This window comes from Amblyomma mixtum, chromosome 3 (genome assembly GCF_055824585.1).
Source record: "Amblyomma mixtum isolate Tamu chromosome 3, ASM5582458v1, whole genome shotgun sequence".
NCBI classification, from domain to species: Eukaryota; Metazoa; Arthropoda; class Arachnida; order Ixodida; family Ixodidae; genus Amblyomma; species Amblyomma mixtum.
Genome location: NC_143014.1, coordinates 234126137 through 234146296, shown reverse-complemented (window position 1 = coordinate 234146296; position 20160 = coordinate 234126137). Strand labels below are relative to the sequence as shown.

At 48.0% G+C, this 20160-nt stretch overlaps 1 pseudogene; it reads left to right on the top strand.

Annotated features, from left to right (window-relative positions):
- Positions 1–7167: 7167 nt before the first annotated feature.
- Positions 7168–20160, top strand: part of LOC149354046 (uncharacterized) — a 99411-nt pseudogene continuing 86418 nt past the window's right edge.

The window sequence follows — 20160 nt, the reverse complement described above, 5'->3', positions numbered from 1 at the left end:
CCCACGACATCGCAGGTATTTCTGATAACAACGCATTTCGTAAAGTCCTTAATGTTTCTTTCTGAGTATGTGTCGTTTATTACTGTATAAAAATTGCCTTTCACTGTCTACACACTGCTGCATTCTAATCCATTGCCTTCCTGTGTTTTCACTTTTTATGTATTCCTGGTTTATTTTTGTTTTCTCTCATTGTTGTTGCTGTTTAGGCTGAATTTTTATGTATTCCCACTCCCCTCTGTAATGCCTTCGGGCCCTGAGGGTACAATAAATAAATAAATAAACAAATAAATATGGTGTAATGTTACAGAAACAGCTTTGCAGCATTGGTTGTAAAGCTAGCTTTTACGTTGGTCTTCCCATTGCGCTGCAATTTGATTTCGCCATGGTTTTTCTAGTGTGTGGGGGCTGTCTGCAGGGTTGGGTTCAAGGGCGCTTGTAGGTGTGAAATGCATTTTTATCCGGGGGCGTCCGGAGGTGCACCCACCAGAGGGTGCTCCAGAAGAGACTTTCCTGGCTCGGAGGGTGCAGAAAAGATTCCTCAATCTACTTCGATCGGCGGGGGCGCGACCGGTAGTGGAAGCTTCAGACACACACACACACAGCCCGCTGTTTTCGCTGATCGAGGACAATACTGCTAACGTAGTGAAAAACTGGACCATGGCGCTATGTTACTGCTTCTATCATTGTTATTATTACTTCCTTATCACTGGTGTTCACTTTGCTTACAAACTGCGGACCGCTTAAGAACCTAACAACGATGAGCAACGAGAGGTGGTTGAGTGCCTCTTAACGGTTCACATTGCAGGCTACCGAAGGACACAGCAACGAAGGAAAGAGCCTAAATGAACCTAATTGCAGTCAGTATGTGCAAAAAGACTGCCTAAATTAAAAGAAAGCGTTCAAAGCCACATTACCGGTTTAAGCACCGTGCACATTGCTTTGATAGGGTATCTACACCTTTTTAATTTAAATGTTCTGTGCGCCAGTATTAAGCAGATACCGTGAGAGAGCATAAGAAATACTTCTTAGGTCTGATAGCATTTGGACCATCGAATGTTTCTATAGGATTTGAGAAGAAAAGCCTCTTCTGAAGAAATATTACCGTAGTGACAGTTTGAAGGTCGACTGGAGGCTCTTCCATGCACGGTAAGTAGCCATGGCTGCTCCCCCACCGTCTCTTGATCCCAACGGCGGGGCTGGAGGAAGCCGCCAGCACCGAGTGCTCCGTGTGCGCTGTCGCAGCGCCGGACAGAGACGACGAGGCGCTTGGCGAATGCGGCGACTGGCAGCTGTCCAGAGGATCCCGCCGCACGGACCGAGCTGTGCCCGCTGCTTTCACGGCAGAAACCGACTCCTTTGCCACCAGCACCCAGCTGCGCATGCTGTGCCCGACCTCCAACTGGGCACAGCCCTGGTGGCGTAGTGAGGGCCAGTTCAAAAGGAAGGGCGCGTGACACATGCCCGGTCTTTCTCGCTTGAAGAAACGCTTCTCGGTCGTGACTTCAGTGAAAATTCTCCTACACGGTGAGCAGAGACGTGGCGCAGAGTAACGAACGCGAGTTATTCTTCGTTTTCTTCTGCTTTGTGAACTGCGCGTCGCGTGCAAAAGGAAAAATGGAGATGATGGCTGCACCTGTAATCGCAAACATCCAAATAGCAAAATATGTGGTAGGGTTTCAACGTAGCTAAAGCAAGTATTCGTGTGAAATAAGCGTTTAGCCTGGTTGGCTGAAGGATTTGCTTTGCTGGGTCATTGGTCAGTTTAGCAACGATAAGTTAAGCTGGTCTGATCACTTCGCGCCGCAGTTGAAAGTTCAAGAACACGACTATCTGCAATGCACAGAGCGAGACTGTGTCGCAGTTTAATACGAGGCGTGATGGACAGCGACGATAGCGTAGTGCCCTCGTGCAGTAGCCAGCAAAGTTGGTCTGATCGTGCCGCCGTTGCTTCTAAACCCAGTCGAAGCAATACATATTTTATTTCGGCATGGACTCTGGTTCAGCTAGATTTTCCCAAGGACGCCTTCACGGACAACCTTCACACAAATTCGGTGAGCCGGTTGGACCTCATCAAGTAGCGCTTTCGCACTAAAAAGAAACAGCTGCATACAGAATGCAAAAAAGGCGCTAAAAAACACTTGATTCATTTCGAGGATGTAACTTACGTTTACTGGGTGCTTCTTGTAGAACGCCCAAAGATTTTTTAATGAGGTAAGTTGCTTTACGCTGTTTTCAGCCCTGGAGCTCTATCGGGGGATACTACGGGCACCAGGTTGTGAAGCAGAGTGCTTTAATTATTTCGCTAACCGGCTAAGTAAGTAGATGAAGTTTTCTAATTTTTCATTTTGGCGATATGCTGTATTGTCAGAATTGGAGATCGTCCTAGGACAGTCTAGCAAAGGAAAAAAATGCAGGGGCAAACTTCTAGCGCGCGTTTCGAGACATAAGCTGCCCATTTTAAAATGGCCGCTTCATGTCAGTCTGGTCCTCTATCATTGGCCACTGTTGTGCCTGAACCCTCATTCCGCTGGCCTGTCGGGGAACCAGAGCTGTGCGCCCGCCGTCGCGCAAAGCAGGCACGTATTCGCCGCCATGGCACGGCGTCATCCTGGCTGGCCGGCTGACCCTTCCTCCTCCTCCTCACTAGCATCAGATCGAGCCAATCCGAGCGGTGACCTGTGGTGTGACCTTATCGGAGCAGAGGAACGCCGGGTGCAGAGGAACGCAACGGTCACCGCCGGCTATAGGCTCCGTGCGCTGCAGTTTGGGGAGAGCGCGTGGCGCCATCTGGTTAACAGCGGGGGCGAAAGGTGGGGGCAAACACGGCCGCCTCGATCACGCGCGCGCGCCGCGCGCTCGATCCAGGGTGGCCGTGGGGCAAAAGGTGGATGCAACTCTCGTTCAGTTTGCAGACGGCGATAGTCAGCGGTAGCGATAGCATGAAAGGACAGGGGGAGCTTTGTGCATTATTTGCAAAATGCCGCTGGGCATTCATTTAATCAGTGCTTTCAGGAAATAGCTGAAATAAAAGTCCTCTAACTTTGGTATATACTCGTCAAGAAATGCTTCGTCCTTTTTTATTGTTAGAGCTTGGTTTTTGGGTTTATTGGGGTTTAATGTCCCCGAGCAACTCAGGCTATGAAGGACGCCGTAGTGAAGGGCTCCGGGAATCACGACCACTTGGGGTTCTTTAACGTACACTGACATCGCACCGTACACGGGCCTCTATAATTTCGCCTTCATCGAAATTCAGCCGCCGCGGCTGGGATCGAACTCGCATCTTTTGGCTGAGCAGCCGAGCGCCGTAACTACTGAGCCACCTCGGCGGGGTGATTGTTAGAGCTATGCTTCTCTGAGGAGAATACACATAAAGTAAAGCAGTGTCAATTCTCATGATATACAGCATTATCTGCGTGTAGTACGAATGGGTTTTACGAAATTGTAAGTGCCCATTCACATAATGAATGTCACATAGCTGATTTGTCTGGGTCAATCAGACACTTGTTTCTTTGACTGTAGGGGCACTTAATTTTAATAAGTTGAAATGTGCCGCCCGATGTCACACTGCCGTCGGGACTGCAACACAGCCATGGTTGCTCAGAATCGATGATCAGCCCAACCTGAAAGCAATATAAACTAGATGCAGCATGCCATCATTAGGTTTGTACTGAAGTTACTTCGTGAATTGTTGTCCCATGTGCCAGCTCCAACTCCTTCCTGTCTAGCTATTTTTTCCATCTTCTTTCCTGCATCGTCATGGGGACGTTGGAGCAGAACTGCATCGCATCTTGCAAAGACACTACTACTGCAAATGTTATGAACCACTTGGGGAAATTTGTAAGCCACCTTCTTTGCAAGGTTTGTTTTCCCTTGAAGGCTCTCCTTCCCGGATGACACTCTCGCAGTCTTCGCGGAAACTAAAAGCGGCAGGCGTCTCTTTACGGCGCATTCACATTTGCGAGTCGCTCTTCAAGGCTGAAGCCTGAAAAATGGCCCGAAACCAGTCATGCTGGAAAAGCAAGGCGCTGTACTCTCCCGTTCACCCTCTATTTCACTGATAAATGGGTGGTAGTCAATCCATGCACTCTTTGGACACCCCTCCCTGAGTCATCTTGCAGTCTACTGGAAACATTCCTGAGTTAACATAGAAGGAGGAACTTGCCTTTTCTCGTTTCTTCGAATAATACGAGTGTCTTCGGGGAACGAGACCTTTTGGTTGAGAAAAAAGACTTGTAAAGAAGCTGACAGGGATTACAAAGAGTGCTCAATTTAAACCGCTGTACAGCACATTTTCAGAGGCCAAATACATTAAGCAGGCCACGAAGCTTACCGTAAGAAGTTGCAGCACTACAGAACATCCTTGGCCGCCGCGGTGGCTCAGCGGTTATGGTGCTCGGCTGCTGACCCGAAAGACGCGGGTTCGATCCCGGCCGCGGCAGCTAGAATTTCTTTGGAGGAGAAATTCTAGAGGCCCGTGTACTATGCGATGTCAGTGCACGTTAAAGAACCACAGGTGGTCGAAATTTCCGGAGCCCTCCACTACGGCGTCTCTCATAGCCTTAGTCGCTTTGGGACGTTAAACCCCATAAACCACCAACCAACCACCAGAACATCCTTGGTGACGTAAGGACATGGCTATATACTGGAAGTCGGAAGTTCTTGTTTTTATGCGGTGTGCTGTCGAACTGCTCACGGGCACTTTTCGTTCTTGGTGCCACCTTCATCAACGATTCATAACTTCTGCTCAGGAACATAAATAAAAGCAATCCAAACAAAAACAAACCGTTGAACTGCTGCCAGGCCTTTTGTAATGAAGGCAATTTCGATTGCCTCATCAAGATCTTGTTGGACGACCTTTTTTATAGAAGAACATCTCTCTTTTGTCCAATGTGTGCTCCATTTCCCGCCTTCTCATTTTCAGCGGGGAAAGGCCTGTAATTTCAAACATTGCACAAATCCGCATAAAAGCAGGTCTCCCGCCGAGGTCCCATTCTCGCAACGATGTCACTGCGCGTCTGCTATGCGGACGGGTTGACGGAAACACACTGGACATCCAGGTAACGCGGGGAGTGCCGTGCGGGGGCTCTGGCGACGCGGTCGCTGGTGGCTCCACCATACCAGCGCACGGAGCCTATAAGAGGAGAGCCGCACTGAGACGCGGTAGCAGACGGGCAGCAGACACGCCATCGTGCCAGAGAGACGCTCTCCGCAGGGCCTCGTCCTAGCCCGATGTGCTGACGGCCCTTGTACATCAAAGTAAAAAGCCTTGTAAATATTGTACATAAACGTCAGTTCACTAACCGTCGCATCGACCGTTCTTCGCTCAGGTCTGCTGAACAGAGGCAGCAGACTGAGACGCACCAAGTCGTAACAGTGGATGGCAGCTGCGGGATCGACCGGCGTCAGCTACCTCGGCGCGGTGAGTGCCTGATGTTTTACCCTCAATTCGCCAGACTGCTCTAGCACACGTGATTGTAGTTTAGAGTAGGGCTGTGTTTAGCACAAGAGGGAGTTAACAAGGCTTTGTTGTAAAGAATTGCTTGCGCGTTTCATACTAGTAGTGCTATAGTAGAGAACGGCAAGGGAATTCTAAGCAAAGGGCGAACAGCAAGAGGCTTTTGTGTGCGATGGAGAACCTTAAAGTGAAAGAACTCATCGAAATTTGTAAAGAGCTGGGCATCGGGCTCAGGAAGTAACGGCTGAGGAAGCCAACGAGGCCTGGGATGAGATCAAGGAACGCCGTGAGCGCGAAGACGCAGAGCGAGAGCGACAAGAACGCCGTGAGCGCGAAGACGCAGATAGAAAGGAACGCCAAGAAAATAGGGAACACGAGAGAAAAATGAAAGAGTTGGAGCTGCGGCGAAGCTCGACGGCGTCTAGCGTATCATCAACGACGGCGCAGGCTAATGGTCAAAGAATCCGAGACCAACTGCCACCGTTCGTATCGGTGAGGACATGGCAAAATATCTTGTAAAATTTGAGCATGTCTGCAAGAGAAATGTCCTTGAACGGGCACTCTGGGCACAGAATTTGCTAGCTCTGGTTCCCGGGGAAGCATCTGACGTGATAACGTGTTTGTCGAAGGAGGCGTTCGAGAGCTACGAAGAGGTCAAAGAGGCCCTGTTGAGGAAATATAAGCTGTCGCCTGAGGCGTTCCGGCAAAGGTTCCAGCACGCAAAAAAAGGCAGTGAGTCGCACATTGACTTTGCGTTTAAGCTGAAAGCCGACCTAGATGAATGTCTCAAGGGCGAGGGAGTTTATGACGATCGAGATAAGGTGGTAGAATGCATTGCGCTAGAGCAATTCTATCGCTGCATCCAGGATGATGTAAGGCTGTGGCTGCAGGATAGGCTTACTGAGGTTAAGCTCAATAAGGCAGCCGAGCTGGCTGAGGAGTACTACACTCGCCGAAACCTGCACAGCAGGGCATTACGCATCGAAAAAGCGGAAATAAAGGACGCTTCTCCAAGGAAGCCTGATGGAAAGAAACAGTTCGCGCGTCGCGGTTATCGAAAAGATGTGTCTGCTTTAAAGGAGGCGGTGGGCGAAGAACAAAAGGAGTGAAGGAAATCTGACGATGCTCCTAGGCAGCGCACTGATGCCGCGCGCGCATTTGAGTCACGGAGGCCTTTGACATGCTACAACTGCAAAAAGGAAGGGCATATCGCGGCAAACTGTAGGCAAAGGGTTGCTTTTGCAACGATTCGGGAGACAGACAAGAATATGCGGTTGTTGGAACCCTATATGCAGGAGATTAGTGTGAACGGTAAGAGGTGCAGAGCTCTTCGAGACTCGGCGGAAACTATGGACGTTGTCCACCCGTCTTTAGTTTCTCCGAATGACTTTACAGGAGAATGCGCGTGGATAAGGCAAGTTGCCGAGGAGCAATGTGCTTGCTTACCGATCGCTACAGTGATCGTTGAGGGTCCTTTTGGTCAGCTTAACACCGAGGCGGCCGTGTCTGCCGCCCTCCATGAGCATTTTCCTTACCTCTTTTCGAACAGCTCAGATCAGCTTCTGAAGGATAGAGGCAAATCGTTCTTTGCCAGTATGGCATGCATGGCCCTTACGCGTTCTCAAGCGCGGAAGCTTTCGCAGAAACTGGACCTTGCACCGGAGAGAGAAACACCGCTCGGGAAGGCGGATGAGCATTGTAGCTTGGGTACGATGTCGGTAGATGCTCACGTGGAGGACTCTCGGGGAAGCAGAGAGCTCGCTGTTGACGTAACTGAAAACATCTTCACCGCTAGTGGCAACGAGAAGGTAACAGTGCCACCGCTGAGCGATGCAAACTCAACATTGACCCCAGTTTCTGACAGTTGGCACGAGCTAACTCAGGTTGACAGAGGTACTCTCGTTCGGGAACAGCAGGAAGATAGCTCGATAAAAGCTTTGCTGGATAACGCTAAACTGGGAAAAAAGAAAAAGAATGTTTCATTTCATGAGAAATCCGGCTTGTGGTACCGCAGTTACACTGACGCCCGTGGTCGTAAGTAGGAACAGCTTTTGATCCCACAAAAGTATCGCCGTCAGCCATTGAACATTGGGCATGAAAATGCGTGGGCAGGGCATCTCGGCTTGAAAAAGACCAAAGCTAGGCTCGCCCAAGAGTATTACTGGCCTCATTGCTGGAAGGACATTGAAAGCTTTGTGCGCTCCTGCGACACATGCCAGAGAGTAGGCAAGCCTACCGACAAGTGGAAGGCGCCCATGAAGCTGGTGCCAATCATAACTGAACCCTTCCGCCGGTTGGTAATTGACATTGTAGGGCCACTTCCCGAGTCCAAGAACGGTTCTCGGTACATTCTGACTGCTCTGTGTGTCGCGACAAAGTTCCCTGAAGCGATACCACTCAAGGAGCTCAATTCTCCTCAGGTTGTGGACGCCCTTCTCTCAATTTTCGCTCGTGTCGGATTTCCTTCGGACATTCAGTGTGACAACGGCAGTGTCTTTACCAGCTGCCTAACCTCTACTTTTTTCGAAAGGTGCGGCATCAAGGTCGTACACAGCTCGATCAATCACCCGCAATCCAACCCAGTAGAGCGAATGCACTCTGTGCTTAAAATAATATTGAGGGCCCTTTGCTTTGAGCGCGACCGCAATTGGGAAGCCTGCATGCCTGCAGCTATGTTCGCTTTACGGTCCGCTCCCCATGAGAGCACAGGCTTCAGCCCTGCGGAGCTTGTATACGGCCGGAGCTTAAGAACACCGCTGCGCATGCCGCGAGAGTCTTGGGAAGTCGATGAGGAAGACCCAAACGTGGTCACGTACGTCCTTAACCTACTTCAAAGGATTGGAAAAACGAAAGATCTTGTCGAGAGCCATATGGAGGCTGCACAAGAATTGTCGAAAGAGTACTACGACAAGTCAGCAAAGAAGCGTACTTTCGAAGTGGGTAGCCAAGTAATGATACTGCGACCGTCTAAGAAAAATAAGCTTGAGGTCCAGTGGGAGGGGCCAGCGAACGTAGTATCGAAACTTTCTGGTACCAACTACGAAGTTAAACTAGGTAGAAGGCATAACAAAATCTATCATAGTAATCTGATGAAACCGTAAATTCAGCGGCACGCTGTTGTGAATGTGATTTTGAATGGTTCGGAAGAGGAAGGTGCAGAAATTCTGACCTCTGCGGACATGAAAGGATGCGGTTCGGATGTACTGTTAGAACAGGTCAACTTAGAACCACGTCTAAGCCAAGCCCAGAAGGAAGACTTAAGAAGGATTATTTCTGAGTTCGAAAAGGTCTTTTCGGATCGTCCCGGAAAGACGGCGCAAATTGCGCACGATATCGAGCTAACGTGTGAAGAACCGATCCGTAGTAAGCCATACCGCTGTTCTCCCATACAGAAAGAAATCATAGCAGGTGAGATCAAGCAAATGTGCGACCTGGGAGTCATAGTACCGGGTGAGAGTGATTACACATCGCCCTTGATACTAGTCCAAGTACCAGGAAAAGATCCCAGACCGTGCATTGATTACCGGCGACTAAACGCGGTTACCCGGGATCAGACCTACCCGATACCAAACCTTGAGGAAAGGGTGGAGACAGTGTCAAAGTCGAATTACATATCCACGCTAGACCTCGTGCGAGGCTATTGGCAAGTCCCCCTTACAGAGCGCGCCAGCCGCTACGCCGCGTTCGTTTCCCCATTCGGGACGTTCCGCCCAGTAATGTTGAGTTTCGGACTTAAAAACACGCCATATTGCTTCTCCAATCTAATGGACCAAGTGCTCCATGGTCTGTCCGAGTACGCACTCCCGTATCTCGACGATGTCGCCATCTTCTCTAATACATGGAAAGAACATGTAGATCACTTACGAGTCGTGCTGAGCAAGCTGAAAGATGCAGGCCTTACAGTCAAACCTGCTAAATGTCATCTAGGTTGCGCCGAAGTGACTTACCTAGGGCATGTGGTGGGGCGTGGCCGGCATAGACCGTCTGAAATCAAAGTAGCCGCTGTCGTAAACTACCCCCGGCCAACTACTAAGACCGAGATAAGGAGCTTTCTAGGCTTGGCTGGATATTACCAGCATTATGTGAAAGATTACTCGGCGCTCGCCAGTCCTCTCACAGACGCGCTTCGAAAGTCAGAGTCCGTGAAGGTGAGATGAGACCAAAAGAAAGAGAACGCGTTTCAAATGCTGAAACAAGCCTTGAGCGAGCAGCCAGTTCTAATGGCATCTGATTTTTCAAAAGGCTTCATAATTCAGTGTGATGTAAGTGATCGGGGAATGGGAGCTGTGCTATGCCAAGAGGATGATAACGGCAATGAAAGGCCAGTTTTGTACTTAAGCCGTAAGTTGACATGCCGAGAAGAGGCGTACAGTACCTCTGAAAAAGAATGCGCCTGCCTTGTATGGGCCATTCAGAAGCTTGCCTGCTACGTCGCCGGTTCCAAGTTCGTTGTAGAAACTGACCACTGCCCACTTGGTTAAATAATATGCCGTCTAAGAGCGGCCGGCTGCTCAGGTGGAGTATGACACTCCAGCAGCACAATCTTGTCGTTCGTTATAAGAAGGGCAAGTTAAACGCGAATGCAGACGCACTAAGCCGTGCGCTCTCAGCCAGGCTACCTTAGACCTCTTCGTGACACTTTTTGTCGCTTCGTGAACGGTTGTCAAGTCCGCTCGTAAATTGGGGCAAAATTGATGTCCTCATTGGTGACCTCAGCCGACGGTTATCCTGCCCAAGTGATCTCAAGAGACCCAAATTGATTGTCGATTCATTTATTTCGTGTGTGACATGCGTTTGGCACTTTGAGTTAATTACTTTAGAGTTCTTTTGTCCCACATGTGTCTCTTGTTGAAGAGGGAACAAAAGGGGGGGGCATAAATGTAGCCAGCCGAGTTTTGTGGCATTAAAGTCTGGCAGTTTGACGGGTGGCAGAGGGCACTTGCTCGTGTTGTGTGTTGCCTGTTGTCGGTCGATTCCTGGCAAGGTGCAGAATCATGCACGACCGGTGCCGAGCAGCAAGTTCTTCCGGAGGACCGAGCAAAGCTGGTTCAGACACCTGGGCGACAAGGCGGAGGCACAGCGATCCTGTCCTGCGAGCGGGGCCTGTTCACGGAAAGGAGCATGGAGCCACCTGCGGCTGAACACCGGACGGGAACTGGGAGGAGCCTGGTGTTCGAGCGCGCCCCGCATCCGAGCCACGCGGAAGCAGCTCGTCTTCGTGGCGCATTGTCTGGCGGCGGGGGTGCTTTGTGCCTGAACCCTCATTCCGCTGGCCTGTCGGGGAACCAGAGCTGTGCGCCCGCCGTCGCGCAAAGCAGGCACGTACTCGCCGCCATGGCGCGGCGTCATCCTGGCTGGCCGGCTGACCCTTCCTCCTCCTCCACCTCACTAGCGTCGGATCGAGCTAATCCGAGCGGTGGCCTGTGGCGTGACCTTATCGGAGCAGAGGAACGCCGGGTGCAGAGGAACGCAACGGTCACCGGCGGCTATAAGAGGAGAGCCGCACTGAGACGCGGTAGCAGACGGGCAGCAGACACGCCATCGCGCCAGAGAGACGCTCTCCACAGGGCCTCGTCCTAGCCCGTTGTGCTAACGGCCCTTGTACATTAATGTAAAAAGCCTTGTAAATATTGTACATAAACGTCAGTTCACTAACCGTCGCATCGACCGTTCTTCGCTCAGGTCTGCTGAACAGAGGCAGCAGACTGGGACGCACCAAGTCGTAACACCACTTAGATATACCCATGACTTTCAAGTATCTGTGAAAAGCGACCGGCTGTTGGGTGGTTGGCGACAGGACCTCACCTTTGGCTGGCATCGATTGCTATGTGCAACCACTAGTGAGGTGCATCGCAGCGCTCTGTCAACACCGGACCTCACCAGTGGCTGCCATTGGCTGCGATATCAGCCAACGGTGAGGTCAGGTCGCCAATCATCCAATGGCCGGGTCGCTTACCATAGCCGCTAGAAAGCCGCGGGTGTATCTGGGTGATCAATCACAGAGGACCAGACGGACGCGGAATGGCCATTTTTAAATGGAGAGCTTATAGAATACGGCCCCTGGTTGGCGGCTTCACATCGTAACTCACCGGCAGTGGGCATATTCAATTTTCAGTCCTGGACCGTCCGGGACTACTTACGGACTCGAGACCGGAATTTGTTTTTCTCGGGCAGCCCGAAAGCTCCGCCCACCACTCACAAAGCTGCTTGCAACGCCATAGCAACGCGTTAATTTATCGCCTTTGCCAGTCCACGGGCTACTTGGGGCTGCGAGGAAGGCAGCAGACGAGAGCTGCCAGGTCAGTGACGTGCAGCGCCGACAGGCATATTGAGTTGCTGTGTGCATTTTGAGTGTTTTTTTTTCTTGTTCCTGGAGGACGATGTCGTGCTTCAAAGCTTCACATGAGCTCTTCACAAGATCTTCACATGAGTTATACCTCGACATGAGTTCTTGCATCTTCGTTTTATTTTCTTGAAATCCGCTTCACACGAACGCGTGTTCGGAGCTGCGAACGCGTATAGTTTGCTCGTGTCGTCAAGTGGTTCTTCGCTTGTTTTGCGACATGCTGTATGCGCGCTTACCTAAAAGCATCACAGGTGAACCACTCGTATACTGGAGCAGCTAGCCTTATTTTAAACGTTTTTCCGAAGGCTTTCGTCTCTCTGCCTATCCGCAACGAGTTGGGCTACTTTTTTCGAACTTTGCCGCTAGCAGTAGCGGCGAGCCCCTCTAAGCTGAGTTCTGTAATCACCTACGCTAAGCTGGCAGCATGCTTTTCAAATCGACTCAATGATTGCGATCGAACGCATAGCGTTGCCACTCAGTGGTGGTGGCCGTGGCTTGCGTCGTCTGCTCTCAGATGACAGCGGCCGTGTACGGAAACCGAGAGGGACCCCGGCTCTGGCGGTGAGCCCGAAAGCAGCCCCTGGCAAGTAGGTGATGGGACCACGACGGTGTTTCCTGTTAGGGAGGAAGCCGAGACCTATGAGCAAGTAGTCCGGGACTGGAAAATCGAATATGACTAATGAGCGCCTCTGACGTCGATCGCCCCACCTTGCGCTTTGCACTGCGTTAATGACGTCACCTGAGGCCCATCGCTTAGCGAAAAAGAGGATGTGCTAAAAATGCATTTCAAACGTATTGTATTAATTTCATATTTATTTCGCATTTTTTCGTCCCTATGCTTAAACTGCAATACGAATGCTTTCTAAGTACACTAGGAATAATATTTTAAACGTTCTTAAAAATACGTGAAAAGTACATTTTTGCCCGCTTAGCATATTTATAATGCATTAAAAATATAATCAAAATATACATTAGAAATATACTAAAAATATACATTTAATACATTAAAAATGTGTTTACTCGGGCTTAAAAAAAGTCTACTGGGCGGCTCCATGGAATGAGACGGGTTAATTCTTCAACTGCAGAACAAATCGTACACGGGTATTTAACATTAATCAACAGGAGTCTGATATTATAAGGTGACGTGATTGAATGGGAACGGCAGATACCTACACACAGCATACCAATAAGACAGTGACACAGCAAACAACAAATCCTACGACAAGCGCTATGCTTGGCTTGCCGTATTTATACCCAGCGAAAGCGACGCACTATTTTGCACGCTGAGGCCTTTTTTTGCGCAAATACTGTGGGCTGCCACATTATCGCAGAAGTACCCTACTGGTCGCGTTCGAGGGGTTAATGGAGAACGGAATTGCTAGTTGAAATTTGCGTCAGGCACAAGTCAGGAGTCGAACTGTCAACTAACAGATACATGGGCGTGTAAGGGAGCCGGTCTGCCCTGCCAGACGGGATCCTTTCCGCTGGCTTATTCGGACCCAGAAGTACCCAAGGCGCTTTTGCTGGTATAATGCTATCACGTTCTCACACGGAAATGTTCGAATGACATTGAGTGGAATGACATTCGAGAATAGGAATGACATTCGGACTCGACGGACTGCCGCGGTGCTGCACGACACTTTCGAGACGCATTCGAAAGCCTCAGCTCGTTTTCAGTGTACAGCAACGACGACGACGGCGGTCACACTAGTCCGACAACGACAGTATATATCACGCTGAACAACAGCATGTAATTATAGTGAAATATCTAGTTTACTATAATATGATTCTAGAGGGACACGTTTTTCAGGCCAACGACACCGACGAATCCGGTCGGCGGACGGTCAGCCTTGTCGGCGGCTGAGCGAGAGCACGGTGATGAGGCGGCGGTGTGTATATGCTCGCGCTTCTAAATGAGCGAAACGAACGGCTATATTTCACGTGTGCACACCTGAACACTCACCAGCGATAAGCGCTTGCCAAATCAATTTCAATCGACGACGGCTCTGTTCCCTTCCGCGACGGCTAGGCCCAGCGAGTTCGCAGGGTTGGATCTGTGATTTCGGCGGTTGTCAAGAGCGAATCACAAGCTTTAGCGTATGCAAATGGTCACCAGGTGTAGTTTTGGCAACAGTGACCTGAAATCAACTATTGCTTACATCGCAGGGCACGCATACGATGAACGGGAATCGCCGGTGTGACCCAGACTGCCGAGCCGTGCTTTACGGCCAGCAGCAGTCGTCGCCGTCGCTAGCTTGTGGATAACAAGTTAGGCCGTTTCAGTTAAAGCGAACAGTCGCCAGACATACTTCTGGATAAAGTAGTTTAAAAAAAAGTACTGGTCACGTCGGAGAAAGCCGGGACAAGAAGCGAGAAGCGCCAGTCCTGCGCGATGCCAACAACCCGGCTTTCTCAGGTGTGCGATCGCATCATTACTTCCCACACATTGTCGCACTGCGTAAGCAAGCACGAGTACAACCAGTAAAAAAGAAAACAGATTGTTTAATAGAACGAAAGCGCAGATTGCGTTTTATGTTATGTAAACAAGCCATGTAAACAACAGTATGAGTGCAGTCGTCCTCATCGGCGCACTCCCAGGGAAATTTCATGCTGACGCGGTTAATATTCATTGGCGTAATATTATCTTCAAGCATTCCCTAAGACAAAACGCGTGTAGCATCTTTAGATGACATTCGGCTGGAAGGCATTCGAAGCGCCCGTGTAGCAGGGCTATAAGTGGTGATCACCTTCCTGCTAGAAGTTATAAACGAAAGGATGACAAGAAAGGGAAAGTTTTCACTCTTCGCTGAAACGTCATTTCGAGCCCTAGATTGTTCCACGGTAGCTTGAAGTGTAATGCAAATGTGTTTACGCGGACAACCAATTTGTTAGAATTTAAATATACGTCAGACGTATTAATTGCGTATTTACGAAAGCACGCTTTAAATAGATGGCCAGCACCAAAATGCGATGTCCCGAAACTCGATTTTGAGCATTAGATTGTTCAACGACAGCTTGTAGTGCGCTGCAAACATGCTAATGCGGACTGCCAATTTGCTAGAATTTCAGTGTTCTTTGGACGAATTAATTGCGCATTTACGGAAGTACACTTCCAATACATTGACGACACGCAAATGCCATTTCCCGAAACGCGATTTCGAGCACTCGACTGTTGAACGGCAGCTAGAAGTGTGCAAAGACGTTTAAAAGGACTGCCCATTTGTTAGAATTGAAGTATATTTCGGATGAATTAATTTCATATTTACGAAAGTTCACTTTTAATACATTGACAAGATGCTAAAACTGCATACATATACGTTTACAAGGGCTGCCCGTTTTCTAGAATTGAAGTATACTTTCGATGAATTAATTTCATATTTCCGAAAATACACTTTTAATACACTGACAACATGCTAAAACTGCATACATATTTTTTCACGTATTTGAAAATTGCTCGAAGTATGCTTTAAGTGAGGTATTTTTGGCACATTTTAAAAATATATTTCGAATAGCAAGCATGAAATTTCAGAAACGTATTTCCGACATATTTTTAGTGCATTCATGAATACAAAATATGTTTAAAATACATTTTAAATAGCCCACCGTATATTCCAAACGTATTAGTTTTTGCTAAGGGATACGGCCGGCCAGTGGTATCGCTTCCAGATTTGCTTCCCTGCACGACTTCTCGCATTGCCGCCGGGCCAGAACCCATTGCGCGCTGTCACTGCGCTTGCGATACGACCTCGGAGTGACTGCATGCCTGTTGTCGTTTGTGGCAGCGGCTAGATGCTAGATGCTTATGCTAGTCATCCTCGTTGCGTGTGGCAGCATCGGCCTCGGAAGGGCATCGCTGTGTGAGAAAGGTTACCCACGGATGAAAAAGAGGACAGGGTAGTCGCGTATGCAAAAATAAGAAAGGGCAAGCGTCTGGTGCGTAGTTACACGCTTCCAAGCACTGGAAACATCGGCTTCCAGCAGAGACATCATTTGTGAGGATCTTCTAAAATTTGCTTCTACAGCTTCTCTGGCGTCAACAAGGTGCCCTAAAGCGTATGTTCCGTACAAAGAGTTTGAAATTGGCGTGCTGGCGTTTGTAAGACTGAAACGGAAGCCAGCATTCGACAAACAGTCGACTGTGCTGGCGCAAACAGAGTCTTGTCAAGCACTGCATACGTGCTTTTCGTATGAGTCTGCACCAGCAGCTGAGTGCGGCAGACTTTGAACGAAAGCAGAATTTCTATAACCTGGCTGTTATTCACTTCGACATTGATCCTGGCTCTTTATAGAGAGTGATCTGGACGGATGAAGCACAGTTGCGTCGCATCTCTGTCAACCTGCCAAATGCCCATTGCTAGGCTGACGTGAACCGTAACTGGCTTCGAATCCAAAACAACAACAAAAGTTCACAGTGAAAACTTTTGCGGCATATTCAAGGACCGAGTCATCGGCCCCTTTCGTGAATATTCCCGGGCTGGCAGAAAGGACTGTGAAAGTACAGGCGGTTCAACAAAATAACCTGCAAAGGCATGTATGCCTTAAACCTAATTGACGACGCTTTTGACTGTTTGCAGGAAGCTGAATTCTCCATTGTAGATCTACGCAGCGGGCACTGGCAAGTAGTTCCGACGCTGACGGCTCCAACACCGCTTTTGGGACAACGGGCGGGGTATACGAATTCAACATCATGCCGTTGGAAGTATGTAATTCCCCTGCCACTTTAATTAGGAGCATCTCTGTTTCAAGCCTTTCAGAGCGAGGAAATCGAGCGCATTTTTCTGAACAAAACCCCCACTGAACACGTTAGGCGCGCAGGAAGCTCGGTGCGAACGCAACAACCTATAGTGCTGCGTTGTCGTGCCAACTGCTCGAGACTCGAACTGGCTGCATTACTGTGCTACAGGGTGCCATTTGTTTTGCTTCGTCGCACTAAAAAATAACTACAGCCAAGTGAGTGATAACTATTATTTATTATTTATTTATTATTTATTATTTATTATTACCCTCAGGGTATAAACATTACAGAGGGGAGTGGGTTTTAATCAATAAACAAACAAAAGATATGCACAGCAACAAGAACATGCAAGTAATACTGTAAGTGACAGTTAAGTTTGGTTAAAAATGATCTAAACAAAGTCCCATAACACTTAATATAACACAATGAAATTCGCGATACCGTTTGAGTGTACACAGTGGTGAAATTAAATAATATATGAACACACAGGAAAGAGGTAGGTTTTATACAATGTTAAGAAGAACTCGCATGGTCTATATTGCGCACGGCAGACTGAAATAACCAAAATTTTTCAATTGTTGCAACGGAAGAGGGAAGGCGGTTCCAGTCTTTAGATGTGCGGGGTATGAATGAATCAGAGAAACATTTAGTGTTGCATGAATTTATGCCAACCTTGTGAGCGTGGTCAATGCGTGATGATACATATGAAGGCGGAATGAGCAATTTATCGTGTAAGTCATCATGGTAAAATATCTTATGAAACAGGCATAACCGTGCATGCTTTCGACGAAATGTGAGGGGTAGCAGATTGAGATTAGATTTCATTGAGGATACACTAGCGGTGCGGTGATAATTATGGAAGATGAAACGAGCTGCATTATTTTGAATCATTTCTAGCTGGTTAATGAGATCAGTAGTGCCCGGGTCCCAAACTGAAGATGCGTATTCAAGTTGCGAACGAACTAACGTTTTGTAAAAGAGAAGCTTGGTACTAGAAGGGGCCGAGCGAAAGTTCCGTTTTAAGTAGCCTAGCATGCGGTTAGCTTTGTTGACAATGAATTCGACATGACTGTTCCAGCTAAGGTTAGAAGCGATATGAATGCCAAGGTACTTGTATGACGCTACTGATTCGAGAGCTACATTGTTAAGGTGATACGTAGGTGAGTTGCTAGATGACCTTGATACGCGCAGGAATTTGCACTTGTTAACGTTTAGCGTCATTTGCCATGCTTTGCCTTCTCTTAGCGGTAAAATAAAATAACGCTATGGTCCGGTGCATTAGCGCCGACAGTTCGAATTAGGCTCCGTAGGCACTCCATGACTTCCCGGCGGGAGTTTAGTCAGAATTTAGCTTCTTCCGCGGATGAGGCACTTAGTGCCGGTTTTGTGGGGGAAAATGCAACGAACTTTCTCGCTGTGAAGGGCTTTATACTAAGACTTTCTTGTTTCAAAAATATACATGGTATCCTCATGTCTGTGGCTTCAAACTCAGTTGAAGCTAACCACCAGAATGGGCTAATTAAAAAGGTAATGAGTCTTAGTTAAATGCTATCTTCCTTTATTATCGTAACCCTCACCCGCCGAGGATGGGAGTTATTTATTTCAACGATATATTTTTAGGAATTTTGAGGAATCGCATATTAGCTCTGGAGAAACAAGAGCAGAAGCAGAACAGCAACGAGAGCAGGCAATAAAAAAAACGGAGAAGAAATGTTAACCTCTGAAACTTTGAATATATTTGGCAAACCACATTTGCGAAAATTGAATTCATACGAATTACCAGCTCCGGAGAGTGTAGAATACGAATTTTTACTTTCAGAGAAAATTCCGTGGCTTATTTAATAGACAGATGTAAAAACGATCTTCAGAACAATTCGCAAAGAACATCGAGGGGGGGGATGGGGCGATGACGTTACGGTAGGGATTATGTCAAAATGAAATCCAACACTCCGGTATTTGGTAACGAAAAGCTTCGGCAGTTGTAAGGAAAATCCAGACAAGACGGAGCTTACTTTACTTTTATTAAGTTATGTTACAATAGCTTGTGACTGAAAATTTCTCAAAGAAAAAATTAGAATTTCCCCGCCAACGTCCACTCCATCAGGGCGGGACTCTTCATTTGTGTCCACGGGGGTGAATACAAATCCAACCGTCGTCCTGCGTAGAAGAATGAGAAGTTCCCAATGCTGTGAAGCTGACTCGCTCTATACTTGTCTTCCATGCTATTAATGATTACTGTTGATGGTAGCATATTGCGTTTCAGAGGCGTTTTAGTTCAGTAAAACGGCAATAAGAGGCTGGACCAAAATCCGAACACGCAGATGCGCTACTCCTCCATTGCCTTGCGCGTTATTCATTGCACAGCTTTTATTTTCTCTCTGTGCTCTCTATGCCCTGCGTCTCTCTATAGCTTACACTTTCAGTACCTTCATAAGATCTCCACACTTGGTTTCTAAGACATCCAAACATCACGTGAGCCCTACAATGCCCGGAAATCGCGATTTAGGAGCGAAATGCTGGAGGACATAGCACCCGTCACTTGCCACGACCGTGTACCTGATGGCCGCCATCTTGTTTTTTAAATCTGGCAATGCTACCAACTACTTCGCTATGTCGCACTGCTCTGAAATATTTTCGAACGTCCGCATTCGACAGTATTTTAAGGCCTCTCCAACGACCTCCGAACGGCTGGCGCTAAACTAAACTTTGGAGCTATGCTGTTTTTGTTTCCCGACGGTAAACATTTCGAATTTTATTAACCGTAATGTCACCTACCTATACTCCATAACTATTGTGCTTGGTAAAAATTTAGCATTTATACTGAATGGTGCACGTGAACAACGGTATAATTAGCGTAGCTCCAGATGGCAGATTTTCGGCAGCAGCCTCATTTAATTCCAAGCAAAAAGATATAGAAAGAAGGTGTCTTAACGACCTGTAAGAATGTAACTAATTATGAATCAGTTATTTTATTTTATTATTGAAAGTAATTCAGAAATACCCAACATAATTATATTATTTTGGGAACAAAAAAGAAAAACATATTTGTACACCTAATTTTATTGCGGTAAATTTAATAGTAGTGATGTTAAATTTAAGGCCCGCGTCTACCGCTAATATAAAAAGAGCGCAGCGAGTAGTGGAAAGAAAAATAAGTTCAACGTTAAGAGACAAGAAGAGTGCAGAGGTGGTCAGGGATCAAACATGGGTTAATGACAATCTAGTCGAAATTAAGTGGAAGGAATGGACTTGGGCAGGGCGTGTAATGCCAAGCCAAAATAACGGATGGTCCGTAAGAGTAACGGACTGGATTCCAAGGGAACGGACGCCAAGGAGGGGGCGGCAGAAAATTAGGTGGGTGCATTGGATTAACAAGTTTGCGTGTATACGTTGGCTGGAACTAGAACAGGAAAGTGTTAACTGGTGAGATATGGAAGAGACCTTTGTCCAGCAGTGGGCGTAGTCAACCTGATGTTCACCGTAACGAGATGACACGTCCCCCGAGTCGGCCGGCACACACTAAGCAGTTTTACATCGACTCAACGTTGGCCCCCCGTCTTCATTACAGACAACGCCCCTTAACTTTTTCATTGCTCTACACACAGAGCAAACGTCACAAAACTA